Raw genomic sequence first — 14,307 nt, 5'->3', positions numbered from 1 at the left:
AATATTAGGAATTCATGTTTATACAGCTCAAAATTTCTGTAGAAAGACTGTAAGTAAGGACTTCACTGCTAATGTTTACAATGGAGGCCGAACTTCCCTGGCGTCTTTTGTGTGAATCAGTTCAAATCCTTACGGTTCCATTACTTACTTGTAAGAAAACTCTCTAATTGTGGTAAAACTCTTAAAATACGCAATTAGAGTTTCCAGAAATGATTAAAAACTTGTAAGAAACCCTTGAAATAAAAGTAAATGGATTACTACTACATTTCCTGTCGTTTTTCAATCCCAGACATTACCAGTGGAAAGCTGGTAAATGACCAGAAAACTGATAATATTTACAACTCCGGACACTTTAGGGAGCGTTTTCACTTGAATTTGCTTTCAAATGTTAGGAATTCATGTTTATACAGCTCAAAGTTTCTGTAGAAAGTCTGTAAGGAATGACTATACTGCCTATGTTTACAATTGAGGCCGAACTTCTCTGGCGTCTTTTGTGTGAATCAGTTCAAATCCTTACGGTTCCAGTACTTACTTGTAAGAAAACTCTCTAATTGTGGTAAAACTCTTAAAATACGCAATTTGAGTTTCCAGAAATGATTAAAAACTTGTAAGAAACCCTTGAAATAAAAGTAAATGGATTCGTACTACATTTCCTGCCGTTTTTTTCTGACAGACATTACCAGTGGAAAGCTGGTAAATGACCAGAAAACTGATAATATTTACAACTCCGGACACATTAGGGAGCGTTTTCACTTGAATTTGCTTTCAAATATTAGGAATTCATGTTTATACAGCTCAAAATTTCTGTAGAAAGACTGTAAGTAAGGACTTCACTGCTAATGTTTACAATGGAGGCCGAACTTCCCTGGCGTCTTTTGTGTGAATCAGTTCAAATCCTTACGGTTCCATTACTTACTTGTAAGAAAACTCTCTAATTGTGGTAAAACTCTTAAAATACGCAATTAGAGTTTCCAGAAATGATTAAAAACTTGTAAGAAACCCTTGAAATAAAAGTAAATGGATTACTACTACATTTCCTGTCGTTTTTCAATCCCAGACATTACCAGTGGAAAGCTGGTAAATGACCAGAAAACTGATAATATTTACAACTCCGGACACTTTAGGGAGCGTTTTCACTTGAATTTGCTTTCAAATGTTAGGAATTCATGTTTATACAGCTCAAAGTTTCTGTAGAAAGTCTGTAAGGAATGACTATACTGCCTATGTTTACAATTGAGGCCGAACTTCTCTGGCGTCTTTTGTGTGAATCAGTTCAAATCCTTACGGTTCCAGTACTTACTTGTAAGAAAACTCTCTAATTGTGGTAAAACTCTTAAAATACGCAATTTGAGTTTCCAGAAATGATTAAAAACTTGTAAGAAACCCTTGAAATAAAAGTAAATGGATTCGTACTACATTTCCTGCCGTTTTTTTCTGACAGACATTACCAGTGGAAAGCTGGTAAATGACCAGAAAACTGATAATATTTACAACTCCGGACACTTTAGGGAGCGTTTTCACTTGAATTTGCTTTCAAATGTTAGGAATTCATGTTTATACAGCTCAAAATTTCTGTAGAAAGACTGTAAGTAAGGACTTCACTGTTAATGTTTACAATTGAGGCCGAACTTCTCTGGCGTCTTTTGTGTGAATCAGTTAAAATCCTAACGGTTCCAGTACTTACTTATAACAAAACTCTGTAATTGTGGTAAAACGCTTAAAATATGCAATTAGAGTTTCCAGAAATGATTATAAACTTGTAAGAAACCCTTGAAATAAAAGTAAATGGATTCGTACTACATTTCCTGCCGTTTTTTAATCCCAGACATTACCAGTGGAAAGCTGGTAAATGACCCAAAACTGATAATATTTACAACTCCGGACACTTTAGGGAGCGTTTTCACTTGAATTTGCTTTCAAATATTAGGAATTCATGTTTATACAGCTCAAAATTTCTGTATAAAGACTGTAAGTAAGGACTTCACTGCTAATGTTTACAATGGAGGCCGAACTTCCCTGGCGTCTTTTGTGTGAATCAATTCAAATCCTTACGGTTCCTGTACTTACTTGTAAGAAAACTCTCTAATTGTGGTAAAACTCTTAAAATAAGCAATTAGAGTTTCCAGAAATTATTAAAAACTTGTAAGAAACCCTTGAAATAAAAGTAAATGGATTCGTACTACATTTCCTGCCGTTTTTTACTGACAGACATTACCAGTGGAAAGCTGGTAAATGACCAGAAAACTGATAATATTTACAACTCCGGACACTTTAGGGAGCGTTTTCACTTAAATTTGCTTTCAAATGTTAGGAATTCATGTTTATACAGCTCAAAATTTCTGTAGAAGGTCTGTAAGGAATGACTATAGTGCCTATGTTTACAATTGAGGCCGAACTTCTCTGGCGTCTTTTGTGTGAATCAGTTCAAATCCTTAGGGTTCCAGTACTTCCTTGTAAGAATACTCTCTAATTGTGGTAAAACTCTTAAAATACGCAATTAGAGTTTCCAGAAATGATTAAAAACTTGTAAGAAACCCTTGAAATAAAAGTGAATGGATTCGTACTACATTTCCTGCCGTTTTTTACTGACAGACATTACCAGTGGAAGGCTGGTAAATGACCAGAAAACTGATAATATTTACAACTCCGGACACTTTAGGGAGCGTTTTCACTTGAATTTGCTTTCAGATATTAGGAATTCATGTTTACACAGCTCAAAATTTCTGTAAAAGACTGGAAGTAAGGACTACGCAACTTATGTTTACAAACGAGGCCTAATTTCTTTGGCCTATTTTGTGTGAATCAGTTAATATCCTTACGGTTCCATTACTTACTTGTAAGAAAACTTTCTAATTGTGGTAAAACTCTTAAAATACGCAATTAGAGTTTCCTGAAATGTTTATAAACTTGTAAGAAACACTTGAAATCAAAGTAAATAGATTCGTACTACAATTCCTGCCGTTTTTTAATCACAGACATTACCACTGGAAAGCTGGTAAATGACCAGAAAACTGATAATATTTACAACTCCGGACACTTTCGGGAGGGTTTTCACATGAATTTGCTTTCAAATATTAGGAATTCATGTTTATACAGCTCAGAATTTCGTTAGAAAGACTGTAATTAAGGACTGCACTACTTATGTTTACAATTGAGGCCGAATTTTTCTGGCGTCTTTTTTGTGAATCAGTTAAAATCCTTATGGTTCCAGTACTTACTTGTAAGAAAACTCTCTAATTGTGGTAAAACTCTTAAAATACGCAATTGGAGTTTCAAGAAATGATTAAAAACTTGTAAGAAACCCTGGAAATAAAAGTAAATGGATTCGTACTACATTTCCTGCCGTTTCTTTCTGACAGACATTACCAGTGGAAAGCTGGTAAATGACCAGAAAACTGAAAATATTTACAACTCCGGACACTTTAGGGAGCGTTTTCACTTGAATTTGCTTTCAAATATTAGGAATTCATGTTTATACAGCTCAAAATTTCTGTAGAAAGACTGTAAGTAAGGACTTCACTGCTAATGTTTACAATGGAGGCCGAACTTCTCTGGCGTCTTTTGTGTGAATCAGTTAAAATCCTTACGGTTCCATTACTTACTTGTAAGAAAACTCTCTAATTGTGGTAAAACTCTAAAAATACGCAATTAGAGTTTCCAGAAATGATTAAAAACTTGTAAGAAACCCTTGAAATAAAAGTAAATGGATTCGTGCTACATTTCCTGCCGTTTTATTACTGACAGACATTACCAGTGGAAAGCTGGTAAATGACCAGAAAACTGATAATATTTACAACTCCGGACACTTTAGGGAGCCTTTTCACTTGAATTTGCTTTCAAATGTTAGGAATTCATGTTTATACAGCTCAAAATTTCGGTAGAAAGACTGTAAGTAAGGACTTCACTGTTAATGTTTACAATTGAGGCCGAACTTCTCTGGCTTCTTTTGGGTGAATCAGTTCAAATCCTTACGGTTCCAGTACTTACTTGTAAGAAAGCTCTCTAATTGTGGTAAAACTCTTAAAATACGCAATTAGAGTTTCCAGAAATGATTAAAAACTTGTAAGAAACCCTTGAAATAAAAGTAAATTTATTCGTACTACATTTCCTGCCGTTTTTTTCTGACAGACATTACCAGTGAAAAGCTGGTAAATGATCAGAAAACTGATAATATTTACAACTCCGGACACATTAGGGAGCGTTTTCACTTGAATTTGCTTTCAAATATTAGGAATTCATGTTTATACAGCTCAAAATTTCTGTAGAAAGACTGTAAGTAAGGACTTCACTGCTAATGTTTACAATGGAGGCCGAACTTCCCTGGCGTCTTTTGTGTGAATCAGTTCAAATCCTTACGGTTCCATTACTTACTTGTAAGAAAACTCTCTAATTGTGGTAAAACTCTTAAAATACGCAATTAGAGTTTCCAGAAATGATTAAAAACTTGTAAGAAACCCTTGAAATAAAAGTAAATGGATTACTACTACATTTCCTGTCGTTTTTCAATCCCAGACATTACCAGTGGAAAGCTGGTAAATGACCAGAAAACTGATAATATTTACAACTCCGGACACTTTAGGGAGCGTTTTCACTTGAATTTGCTTTCAAATGTTAGGAATTCATGTTTATACAGCTCAAAGTTTCTGTAGAAAGTCTGTAAGGAATGACTATACTGCCTATGTTTACAATTGAGGCCGAACTTCTCTGGCGTCTTTTGTGTGAATCAGTTCAAATCCTTACGGTTCCAGTACTTACTTGTAAGAAAACTCTCTAATTGTGGTAAAACTCTTAAAATACGCAATTTGAGTTTCCAGAAATGATTAAAAACTTGTAAGAAACCCTTGAAATAAAAGTAAATGGATTCGTACTACATTTCCTGCCGTTTTTTTCTGACAGACATTACCAGTGGAAAGCTGGTAAATGACCAGAAAACTGATAATATTTACAACTCCGGACACTTTAGGGAGCGTTTTCACTTGAATTTGCTTTCAAATGTTAGGAATTCATGTTTATACAGCTCAAAATTTCTGTAGAAAGACTGTAAGTAAGGACTTCACTGTTAATGTTTACAATTGAGGCCGAACTTCTCTGGCGTCTTTTGTGTGAATCAGTTAAAATCCTAACGGTTCCAGTACTTACTTATAACAAAACTCTGTAATTGTGGTAAAACGCTTAAAATATGCAATTAGAGTTTCCAGAAATGATTATAAACTTGTAAGAAACCCTTGAAATAAAAGTAAATGGATTCGTACTACATTTCCTGCCGTTTTTTAATCCCAGACATTACCAGTGGAAAGCTGGTAAATGACCCAAAACTGATAATATTTACAACTCCGGACACTTTAGGGAGCGTTTTCACTTGAATTTGCTTTCAAATATTAGGAATTCATGTTTATACAGCTCAAAATTTCTGTATAAAGACTGTAAGTAAGGACTTCACTGCTAATGTTTACAATGGAGGCCGAACTTCCCTGGCGTCTTTTGTGTGAATCAATTCAAATCCTTACGGTTCCTGTACTTACTTGTAAGAAAACTCTCTAATTGTGGTAAAACTCTTAAAATAAGCAATTAGAGTTTCCAGAAATTATTAAAAACTTGTAAGAAACCCTTGAAATAAAAGTAAATGGATTCGTACTACATTTCCTGCCGTTTTTTACTGACAGACATTACCAGTGGAAAGCTGGTAAATGACCAGAAAACTGATAATATTTACAACTCCGGACACTTTAGGGAGCGTTTTCACTTAAATTTGCTTTCAAATGTTAGGAATTCATGTTTATACAGCTCAAAATTTCTGTAGAAGGTCTGTAAGGAATGACTATAGTGCCTATGTTTACAATTGAGGCCGAACTTCTCTGGCGTCTTTTGTGTGAATCAGTTCAAATCCTTAGGGTTCCAGTACTTCCTTGTAAGAATACTCTCTAATTGTGGTAAAACTCTTAAAATACGCAATTAGAGTTTCCAGAAATGATTAAAAACTTGTAAGAAACCCTTGAAATAAAAGTGAATGGATTCGTACTACATTTCCTGCCGTTTTTTACTGACAGACATTACCAGTGGAAGGCTGGTAAATGACCAGAAAACTGATAATATTTACAACTCCGGACACTTTAGGGAGCGTTTTCACTTGAATTTGCTTTCAGATATTAGGAATTCATGTTTACACAGCTCAAAATTTCTGTAAAAGACTGGAAGTAAGGACTACGCAACTTATGTTTACAAACGAGGCCTAATTTCTTTGGCCTATTTTGTGTGAATCAGTTAATATCCTTACGGTTCCATTACTTACTTGTAAGAAAACTTTCTAATTGTGGTAAAACTCTTAAAATACGCAATTAGAGTTTCCTGAAATGTTTATAAACTTGTAAGAAACACTTGAAATCAAAGTAAATAGATTCGTACTACAATTCCTGCCGTTTTTTAATCACAGACATTACCAGTGGAATGCTGGTAAATGACCAGAAAACTGATAATATTTACAACTCCGGACACTTTCGGGAGGGTTTTCACATGAATTTGCTTTCAAATATTAGGAATTCATGTTTATACAGCTCAGAATTTCGTTAGAAAGACTGTAATTAAGGACTGCACTACTTATGTTTACAATTGAGGCCGAATTTTTCTGGCGTCTTTTTTGTGAATCAGTTAAAATCCTTATGGTTCCAGTACTTACTTGTAAGAAAACTCTCTAATTGTGGTAAAACTCTTAAAATACGCAATTAGAGTTTCCAGAAATGATTAAAACCTTTTCAGAAACACTTGAAATAAAAGTAATTATATTCATACTACATTTCCTGGCGTTTTCAATCAAGGACATTACCCGTGGAAAGCTGGGAAATGACTAGAAAACTGATAATATTTACAACTCCGGGCATTTTAGGGAGCGTTTTCACTTGAATTTGCTTTCAAATATTAGGAATTCATGTTTATACAGCTCTAAATTTCTGTAGAAAGTCTGTAAATGCGTACTATACTGTTTATATTTACAATTGAGGCTGAATTTCTCTGGCTTTTTTGTGTGAATCAGTTAAAATGCTGACGATTCAAGTATATGCTTCTAAGAAAACTGTCTAATTGTGGTAAAACTCTTAAAATGCGCAGTTATGGTATCCAGAAATGATTATATACTTGTAAGAAACACTTGAAATAAAAGTAAATAGATTCTTACTACCACCCCTGCAGTTTTCAATCACGGAGACTACCAGTGGCAAGCTGGGAAATGACCCGAAAACTGGTAATATTTACAGCTCCGGCTTCATTAGGGAGCGTTTCCACAAGAATTTCCATTCAAATATTAGGAATTCATGTTTATAGTGCACAAAATTTCTGTAGAAAGACTGTATGTGAGGACTATATTGTTTATGTTTACAATTGAAGCTGAATTTCTCTGCCTTTTTTTTAAAAAAAATATATTTTATAGATTTTTTACAGAGAGGAAGGGAGAGAGATAGAGAGTTAGAAACATCGATGAGAGAGAAACATCGATCAGCCGCCTCCTGCACATCTCCTACTGGGGATATGCCCGCAACCCAGGCACATGCCCCCGACCGGAACCGAACCCGGGACCCCTCATTCCGAGAGTCGACGCTCTATCCAGTGAGCCAAACCGGCTTCGGCTCTCTGGCTTTTTGTGTGTGAATCAGTTAAAATGCTGACGATTCAAGTACATAGTGCTAAAAAAACTGCCAAACTGTTGTAAAACTCTTAAAATACGCAATTATGGTTTCCAGAAATGATTAAAAACTTGTAAGAAACACTTGAAATAAAAGTAAATAGATTTGTACTACATTTCCTGCCGTTTTTTAATCACAAACATTACCAGTGGAAAGCTGGGAAATGACCAGAAAACTGCTAATATTTACAGCTCCGGCTTCTTTAGGGGGCGTGTTCATATGAATTTCCATTCAAATATTAGGAATTCATGTTTATAGAGCACAAAATTTGTGAAGAAAGACTGTATGTGAGGACTCTACTGTTTATGTTTACAATTGAGGCCAAATTTCTCTGGGTTTTTTTGTGTGAATCAGTTAAAATGCTGACGATTCAAGTACATGCTTCTAAAAAAATTGTCTAATTGTGGTAAAACTCTTAAAATGCGCAATTATGGTATCCAGAAATGATTAAAAACTTGTAAGAAACACTTGAAATAAAAGTAAATAGATTCTTACTAACCCCCCTGCCGTTTTCAATCACGGAGACTACCAGTGGCAAGCTGGGAAATGACCCGAAAACTGATAATATTTACAGCTCCGGCTTCTTTAGGGGGCATGTTCATATGAATATCCATTCAAATATTAGGAATTCATGTTTATAGAGCGCAAAATTTGTGCAGAAAGACTGTATGTGAGGATTATACTGTTTATGTTTACAATTGAGGCCGAATTTCTCTGGCTTTTTTTGTGTGAATCAGTTAAAATGCTGACGATTCAAGTACATACTTCTAAAAACACTGTCAAATTGTGGTAAAAGTCTTAAAATACGCCATTATATTTTCCAGTAATGATTAAAAACTTGTAAGAAACACTTGAAATAAAAGTGAATAGATTCCTACTCCCTTCCCTGGCGTTTTCAATCACGGAGACTACCAGTGGCAAGCTGGGAAATGACCAGAAAACTGATAATATTTACAGCTCCCGCTTCTTTAGGGAGCGTTTCCACAAGAATTTGCATTCAAATATTTGGAATTCATGTTTATAGAGCGCAAAATTTGTGTAGAAAGACTGTATGTGCGGACTTTACTGTTTATGTTCACAATTGAGGCCGAATTTCTCTAGCACTTTTTGTGTGAATCAGTTAAAATGCTGACGATTCAAGTACATCCTTCTAAAATCACTGTCTAATTGTGGTAAGACTCTTAAAATACGCAATTATAGTATCCAAAAATGATTGAAAACTTGTAAGAAACACTTGAAATAAAAGTAAATAGATTCTTACTCCCTTCCCTGGCGTTTTCAAACACGGAGATTACCAGTGGAAAGCTGGGAAATGACCAGAAAACTGATCATATTTACAGCCCCAGCTACTTTAGGGAGTGTTTTACCAAGAATTTGCTTGCAAATATTAGAATTCATGTTTATAGAGTGCAAAATTTGTGTAGAAAGACTGTAAGTGAGGACTACACTGTTTATGTTTAAACTTGAGGCCGAATTTCTCTGGCTTTTTTTGGGTGAATCAGTTAAAATGCTGACGATTCAAGTACATACTTCAAAAAAACTGGCTAATTGTGGTAAAACTCTTAAAATACTCAATTATGGTATCCAGAAATGATTAAAAACTTGTAAGAAACACTTGAAATAAAAGTAAATAGATTCGTACTACCTTCCCTGCCATTTTCAATCACGGAGACTACCAGTGGAAAGCTGGGAAATGACCAGAAAACTGTAATATTTACAACTGCGCCTACTTTAGGGAGCGTTTTCACAAGAATTTGCTTTCAAATATTAGGAATTTATGTTTATAGAGCGCAAAATTTGTGTAGAAAGTCTGTAAATGAGGACTATACTGTTTATATTTACAATTGAGGCTGAATTTCTCTGGCTTTTTTGTGTGAATCAGTTAAAATGCTGACGATTCAAGTATATGCTTCTAAAAAAACTAATTGTGGTAAAACTCTTAAAATACGCAATTATGGTTTCCAGAAATGATTAAATACTTGTAAGAAACACTTGAAATAAAAGTAAATAGATTCTTCCTACCTTTCCTCCCGTTTTCAATCATGAAGATTACCAGTGGAAAGCAGGGAAATGACCAGAAAACTCATAATATTTACAGCTCCAGGTACTTCAGGTGGCGTTTCTACAGGAATGTGCTTTCAAACATTAGGAATTCATGGTTATAGAATCAGAAGTTGTGTATGAAGCCTTTAATGAGGAGGAAACTATGTTTACATTTAAGGCTGATTTGCTCTGGCATTTTCTGTGTGAATCAGTTAAAATTCTGACGATTAAAGTATACACTTCTGCCCTGACTGGTTTGGCTCAGTGGATGGAGCGTCGGCCTGCGGACTGAAGGGTCCCAGGTTCGATTCCGGTCAAGGGCATGTACCTTGGTTTTTTGTGGGAATCAATTAAAATGCTGATGGTTCAAGTATATACTTTTAAGAAAACTGTCTAATTGTGGGAAAACTCTTAAAAGACACAATGATGGTTTCCAGAAATTATTAAGAACGTGTGAGAAACACGAGAAATACTACTAAATACATTCTTACATTTACTGCCTTGTTCATTCACCGAGGTTACCAGTGGAAAGCTGTGAAATGACGAAAATACTGATATTTACAACTCCGGCTACTTCAGGTGGCGTTTTCACAAGAATGTGCTTTCACACGTTAGTAATTCATGTTAATACAGCCCAGAATTTGTGTATGAAGCCTTTAAATGAGGAGAACACAGTTTATATTTACAATTGATGCTCAATTGTTTTGGCGTTTTTTGTATAAATCAGTTTAATATGATGACGATTCAAGAATATACTTATAAAAAAACTGTCTAATTGTGGTAAAACTCTTAAAAGACACAAGGATACTTTATAGAAATTATTAAGAACAAGTACGAAACACTTGAAATACAAGTAAATAGATTCTTACTACATTTACTGCCGTGTTCAATCACCCAGGTTACCAGTGGAAAGCTGTGAAATGAGGAAAATACTGACAATATTTACAACTCCTGCTTATTAAGGTGGCGTTATCACAAGAATGTGCTTAAAAACATTAGGAATTCATCTTTATAGAGCTCAGAATTTGTGTATAAAGTCTTTAAATGAGGAGAATAGTGTTTATGTTCATAATTGAGGCTGAATTGCTTTGGCCTTTTTTGTGTGAATCAGTAAAATGCTGACGATTCAAGTATATACTTCTAAGAAATCTGTCTGATTGTGGTAAATCTCTTAAAATACACAATTATAGTTTGAGAAATTATTAAGAAAGTGTAAGGAACACTTTAAATACAAGTAAATAGATTCTTACTACATTTAAGAAAACTGTCTAATTGTGGGAAAACTCTTAAAAGACACAATGATGGTTTCCAGAAATTATTAAGAACGTGTGAGAAACACGAGAAATACTACTAAATACATTCTTACATTTACTGCCTTGTTCATTCACCGAGGTTACCAGTGGAAAGCTGTGAAATGACGAAAATACTGATATTTACAATCACAGAGATGACCAGAGGAAAGCTGTGAAAGTGGCATTTTCACTTAGATTAAAATGCTTAGAAATCTAAATGAGAGGACCTAGATTTGTATGGGAATGTATCTGAAACTCTATGAAACCAGTAAATACAACTTACCTGTCTGTGGGGCCGTTTTCAGACACTGAAAGCTGACTTTAAAACAGCTGTGAAATGACGACTATTCTGTTTACATTCATAATTGCGGTTCAATCCATTTGCTTTTTAAAGAAATCTGGTTATAATCACTTAAAATTCACATCTATAGACCTCGGAATACGATGGGAGATAGACTGAACCTCTAAGAAATCAAAACCGTAGTACTTTGAATTGTATAGGAAGGTATCTGTAATGCTAGAATACATGTAATTAGAGACTTACTCTCTGGCGGCCCGTGTTCAAACACTGACACCAGTCATAGAAACAGCTGTTGGGGCACGAGGATACTCATTACATCTCTGTTTCCGGTGCAAGAACTTGGCGTTTTTAAAATACCTGGCATAAAACTCGTAAAAATTCAAGTCTATAAAACTCCGAACACGAAGTTACTTAGATTAAAACTCTTAGAAATCAAAAGGAGAGGACCTAGAGTTGTATGGGAATGTATCTGAAAGGCTAGGAAACCAAAATATACCGCCTTTCTGTCTGTGGAGCCATGATCAGACACTGAAAGCTGACTTTCAAACAGCTGTGAAATGACGACTCTTCTGTTTACATTTATAATTCCAGTTCAATCCGTTAGCATTTTAAAAGAAACCTGGTTACAATCATTTAAAATTCGCATCTATAGACCTCGGAATGTGATGGGAGTTAGACTGAACCTCGAAGAAATCAACACGGTAGTACTTGGAATTGTATAGGAAGGTATCTGAAACGCTAGAATACATGTAATCAGAGCCTTACTCTCTGTGGGGCCGTGTTCAAACACTGACAGAAGACATAGAAACAGCTGTTGGGTCACGAGGATACTGATTACATCTCTATTTCCGGTACAAGAACTTGGCGTTTTTAAAATACCTGGCATAAAACCATAAAAATTCAAGTCTATAAAACTCAGACCATGAAGTTACTTATATTAAAACTCTTAGAAATCAAAAGGAGAGGACCTAGAGTTGTATGGGAATGTATCTGAAATGCTAGGAAACCAGAAAATACAGCCTTCCTGTCTGTGGGGCCATGTTCAGACACTGAAAGCTGACTTTCAAACAGCTATGAAATGACGACTCTTCTGTTTACATTAATAATTCCGGTTCAATCCGTTCGCTTTTTTAAACAAACCTGGTTACAATCATTTAAAATTCACATCTATAGACCTCGGAATAAGATGGGAGATAGACTGAACCTCAAAGAAATCAAAACTGTAGTACTTGGACCTGAATAGTAAGGTATCTGAAATGCTGGAATACATGTAAATAGAACCTTATTCTAGGTGAGGCTGTGTTCAAACACTGAAACCACTCATAGAAACAGCTGTTGCGTCACAAGAATACTGATCACATTTCCATTTCTGGTACAAGAACTTGGCATTCTTAAAATACATGGCAGAAAAGCGGTAAAAATTCAAGTCTATACAGCTCAGAACACTATGTTAGTTAGATTAAAACTCTTAGAAATCAAAATGACAGGACCTAGAATTTATGGGAGTGTATCTGAAACACTGGGAATACATGTAAATGCAGCCTTACTGTCCCAGGGGCCGAGTTCAAACACTGAAAACGGACTTTCAAACAGGTGTGAAATGACGAGTATCCTGTTTCCATTTATAATACCAGTTCAAAGAGTTGGCATTTTTATAAGAAGTTGTTTAAAACAAATCAGAATTCAAGTCTATAGACCTGATAACCCAATTTTAATTAGAATGAAACTCTTAGAAGTTTAAATGATAGAACCCAGTATTGAATAGGAATGGATCTGAAATGCTAGGAATTCATGGAATTAGGGCCTTACTCTCTGTGGGGCTGTGTTCAAACACTGAAAGCTCTCATAGAAACATCTGTGAAGTCACAACTGTACTGATTACATTTCTATTTCCGGTTCGGGGAGTTGGCCTTTTTACAAAACCTGGTATAAAAGCCTTAAATATTCAAGTCTATAGAGCTCAGAACCCTATGTTAGTTAGATTAAAACTCTTAGAAATCAAAATGATAGAACCTTGAACTGTATGGGAATGTATCTGAAGTGCTAGGAAACCTGGAAATACAGCCTTCATGTCTGCGGGGCCGTGTTCAGACACTGAAAGCTGACTTTCAAACAGCTGTGAATTGATGAATATTCTGTTTACATTTATAATTCCGGTTAAATCAGTTCGCTTTTTAAAAGAAACCTGGTTACAGCCTTTTAAAATTCAAATCTATAGACCTCAGAACACTATGTGAATTAGAGTGAACCTCTAAGAATCAAAATGATAGTACCCGGAATGGTATAGGAAGGTATCGGAAATGCTAGGAATACATGTAAATAGAGCCTTACCCTCTGTGTGGCCCTGTTCAAACACTGAAACCTCTCATAGAATAGAGCCTTACTCTCTGCGTGGCCCCGTTCAAACACTGAAACCTCTCATAGAATAGTTGAGTCATGAGGATACTGATTACATTTCTATTTCAGGTTCAAGAACTTTGCGTTTTTAAAAAAACCCGGCATAAAATCCTCAATAATTCAATTCTACAGAGCTCAGAACACTGTCTTAGTTAGATTAAAACTCTATGAATTCAAAATGATAGAACCTGGAATTGTATGGCAATTTGTCTGAAACACTAGGAATATATATCAATACAGCCTTACTGTCTGTGGGGCCATTTTCAGACACTGAAAACTGACTTTCCAACAGCTTTGAAATGATGAATATACTGTTTACATTCATAATTCCGGTTCAATCAGTTGACTTTTTAAAAGAATCCTTCTAAAAAAAAAACCCTTAAAAATTCAAATTTATAGACCTCAGAACACTTTGTTAGTTAGACTGAAACTCTTAGCTATCAAAATGATAGAATCCAGTATTGTATAGAATGGTATCGGAAACGTGACGAATACATGTCAATAGTGCTTTTCTCTCTGTGGGGCCATTTTCAAACACTGAAAACTAAAATAGAAACAGCTTTGACGTCATGAGGATAAGGATTACATTTCTATTTTCAGG

Source organism: Myotis daubentonii, chromosome 8, assembly GCF_963259705.1.
Source record: "Myotis daubentonii chromosome 8, mMyoDau2.1, whole genome shotgun sequence".
Lineage (NCBI taxonomy): Eukaryota > Metazoa > Chordata > Mammalia > Chiroptera > Vespertilionidae > Myotis > Myotis daubentonii.
The sequence above is the reverse complement of the archived record's forward strand: the minus strand, read 5'-3'. Positions refer to the sequence as shown.